This window comes from Pristiophorus japonicus, unplaced genomic scaffold (genome assembly GCF_044704955.1).
Source record: "Pristiophorus japonicus isolate sPriJap1 unplaced genomic scaffold, sPriJap1.hap1 HAP1_SCAFFOLD_838, whole genome shotgun sequence".
NCBI classification, from domain to species: domain Eukaryota; kingdom Metazoa; phylum Chordata; class Chondrichthyes; family Pristiophoridae; genus Pristiophorus; species Pristiophorus japonicus.
The window spans coordinates 39,045-43,350 of record NW_027254760.1 but is presented as its reverse complement, the minus strand read 5'-3'; positions in this window follow the sequence as shown (position 1 = coordinate 43,350).

Here is a 4,306-nt window from a genome sequence, read left to right as displayed (position 1 = left end):
GGGGGGGAGTGATTCCTAGGGAGGCGGCGATGGGAGGGGGGAGAGGGGGGGATAGCGATTCCCGGGGAGGGGGGGGGGAGAATAATTCCCGGGGAGGGGGGGAGTGATTCCTAGGGAGGCGGCGATGGGAGGGGAGGGGGGGGAGATTAATTCCCAGGGAGGGGGGGAGTGATTCCCGGGGAGGGGGGGGGAGAGTAATTTCCGGGGAGGGGGGGAGTGATTCCTGGGGAGGCGGCGGTGGGAGGGGGAGGGCAGTAATTCCCGGGGAGGGGGGGAGTGATTCCCGGGAAGGGGGGGGGAGTGATTCCCGGGAAGGGGGGGGAGTGATTCCTGGGGAGGCGGCAATGGGAGGGAGGGGGTGGGGGGGAGTGATTCCCGGGGAGGAGGGGAGTGATTCCTGGGGAGGCGGCGATGGGAGGGGAGGGGGGGATAGTGATTCCCGGGGGGGGGGGGGGAGTGATTCCTGGGGAGGCGGCGGTGGGAGGGGGGGGGGACAGTGATTCCCGGGGAGGGGGAGGGATTCCCGGGGAGGAGGGTAGTGATTCCCGGGGAGGTGGGGAGGGGGGGGGGGGGGGGGGGAGAGGTTCCCGGGGAGGGCAGGAGACGGTGTTCAGTATTGTGGGGGGCAGAGGTGATTCCCAGCGGGTGTGGGGGCCTGTCTGACAATTTATCGTTGCAGGAATAGATCGATAGAAACATAGAAATTTACCGCGTAGGGGGCCATTCGGCCCTTCGAGCCTGCACCACCATTCAATGAGTTCATGGCTGAACATGCAACTTCAGTACCCCATTCCTGCTTTCTCACCATACCCCTTGATCCCCCGAGTAGTAAGGACTTCATCTAACTCCTTTTTGAATATATTTAGTGAATTGGCCTCAACAATCTTCTGTGGTAGAGAATTCCACAGGTTCACCACTCACTGGGTGAAGACGTTTCTCCTCATCTCGGTCCTAAATGGCCTACCTCTGATCCTTAGACTGTGACCCCTGGTTCTGGACTTCCCCAACATCGGGAACATTCTTCCTGCATCTAACCTGTCTAACCCCGTCAGAATTTTAAATGTTTCTATGAGGTCCCCTCTCATTCTTCTGAACTCCAGTGAATACAAGCCCATTGATCCAATCTTTCTTGATATGTCAGTCCCGCCATCCCGGGAATCAGTCTGGTGAACCTTCGCTGCACTCCCTCAATAGCAAGAATGTCCTTCCTCAAGTTAGGAGACCAAAACTGTACACAATACTCCAGGTGTGGCCTCACCAAGGCCCTGTACAACTGTAGTAAGACCTCCCTGCCCCTGTACTCAAATCCCCTCGCTATGAAGGCCAACATGCCATTTGCTTTCTTAACCGCCTGCTGAAACTGCATGCCAACCTTCAATGACTTATGTACCATGACACCCAGGTCTCGTTGCACCTCCCCTTTTCCTAATCTGTCACCATTCAGATAATAGTCTGTCTCTCTGTTTTTACCACCAAAGTGGATAACCTCACATTTATCCACATTATACTTCATCTGTCATGCATTTGCCCACTCACCTAACCTATCCAAGTCACTCTGCAGCCTCATAGCATCCTCCTCGCATTGGAGATACTACATTTAATCCCCTCGTCTAAATCATTAATGTACAATGTAAACAGCTGGGGCCCCAGCACAGAACCTTGCGGTACCCCACTAGTCACTGCCTGCCATTCTGAAAAGTACCCATTTACTCCTACTCTTTGCTTCCTGTCTGCCAACCAGTTCTCAATCCATGTCAGCACACTACCCCCAATCCCATGTGCTTTAACTTTGCACATTAATCTCTTGTGTGGGACCTTGTCGAAAGCCTTCTGAAAGTCCAAATACACCACATCAACTGGTTCTCCCTTGTCCATTCTACTGGAAACATCCTCAAAAAATTCCAGAAGATTTGTCAAGCATGATTTCCCTTTCACAAATCCATGCTGACTTGGACCTATCATGTCACCTCTTTCCAAATGCGCTGCTATGACATCCTCAATAATTGATTCCATCATTTTGCCCACTACCGATATCAGGCTGACCGGTCTATAATTCCCTGTTTTCTCTCTCCCTCCTTTTTTAAAAAGTGGGGTTACATTGGCTACCCTCCACTCGATAGGAACTGATCCAGAGTTTATGGAATGTTGGAAAATGACTGTCAATGCATCCGCTATTTCCAAGGCCACCTCCTTAAGTACTCTGGGATGCAGACCATCAGGCCCTGGGGATTTATCTGCCTTCAATCCCATCAATTTCCCCAACACAACTTCCCGACTAATAAGGATTTCCCTCAGTTCCTCCTTCTTACTAGATCCTCTGACCCCTTTTATATCCGGAAGGTTGTTTGTGTCCTCCTTCGTGAATACCGAACCAAAGTACTTGTTCAATTGGTCTGCCATTTCTTTGTTCCCCGTTATGACTTCCCCTGATTCTGCCTGCAGGGGACCTACGTTTGTCTTTACTAACCTTTTTTTCTTTACATATCTATAGAAACTTTTGCAGTCCGTTTTAATGTTCCCTGCAAGCTTCCTCTCGTACTCTATTTTCCCTGCCCTAATCAAACCCTTTGTCCCCCTCTGCTGAGTTCTAAATTTCTCCCAGTCCCCGGGTTCGCTGCTCTTTCTGGCCAATTTGTATGCCACTTCCTTGGCTTTAATACTATCCCTGATTTCCCTAGATAGCCACGGTTGAGCCACCTTCCCTTTTTTATTTTTACGCCAGAGACAGGATGTACAATTGTTGTAATTCATCCATGCAGTCTCTAAATGTCTGCCATTGCCCATCCACTGTCAACCCCTTCAGTATCATTCGCCAATCTATCCTAGCCAATTCACGCTTCATACCTTCAAAATTACCCTTCTTTAAGTTCTGGACCATGGTCTCTGAATTAACTGTTTCATTCTCCATCCTAATGTAGAATTCCACCATATTATGGTCACTCATCCCCAAGGGGCCTCGCACAACGAGATTGCTAATTAATCCTCTCATTACACAACACCCAGTCTAAGATGGCCTCCCCCCTAGTTGGTTCCTCGACATATTGGTCTAGAAAACCATCCCTTATACACTCCAGGAAATCCTCCTCCACCGTATTGCTTCCAGTTTAGTTAGCCCAATCTATATGCATGTTAAAGTCACCCATGATAACTGCTGCACCTTTATTGCATGCACCCCTAATTTCCTATTTGATGCCCTCCCCAACATCACTACTACTGTTTGGAGGTCTGTACACAACTCCCACTAACGTTTTTTGCCCTTTGGTGTTCTGCAGCTCTACCCATATAGATTCCACATCATCCAAGCTAATGTCCTTCCTAACTATTGCCTTAATCTCCTCCTTAACCAGCAATGCTACCCCACCTCCTTTTCCTTTTATTCTATCCTTCCTGAATGTTGAATACCCCTGGATGTTGAGTTCCCAGCCCTGATCATCCTGGAGCCACGTCTCCGTAATCCCAATCACATCATATTTGTTAACATCTATTTGCACAGTTAATTCATCCACCTTATACGGATAATCCTTGCATTAAGACACAAAGCCTTCAGGCTTGTTTTTTTTAACACCCTTTGTCCTTTTAGAATTATGATGTAGTGTGACCCTTTTTGTTTCTTGCCTTTATTTACTCGGCCTTCCACTATTGCTTTTTACCTTTCTACCATCTGTTTCTGACTCCATATTACTTCGCTGCATTGGTTCCCATCCCCCTGCCATATTAGTTTAAACACTCCCGAACTGCATTAGCAAATGTTACCCCTAGGACATCAGTTCCAGTCCTGCCCAAGTGCAGACCGTCCCTTTTGTACAGGTCCCACTTCCCCCAGAACTGGTTCCAATGTCCCAGGAATTTGAATCCCTCCCTCTTGCACCATTGCTCAAGCCACTTATTTATTCTAACTATCCTGCTCCCTCTACTCTGATTAGCACGTGGCACTGGGAGCAATCCAGAGATTACTACCTTTGAGGTCCTACTTTTTAATTTAACTCCTAGCTCCCTAAATTTAGCTTGTATGACCTCTTCCCACTTCTTACCTATATGGAGAGAAAGCAGGAAAGGGGTACTGAGGTTGAATGATCAGCCATGATCATATTGAATGATGATGCAGGCTCGTGGGGCCGAATAGCCTACTCCTGCACCTAATTTCTATGTTTGTATGTTTACCATTATATCTGCGCCTACCAACAAAAGTTTATCCAGTCTAATCCCAATTATATTTGGACTTTCAGAAGGCTTTCGACAAGGTCCCACACAAGAGATTAATGTGCAAAGTTAAAGCACTTGGGATTGGGGGTAGTGTGCTGACGTG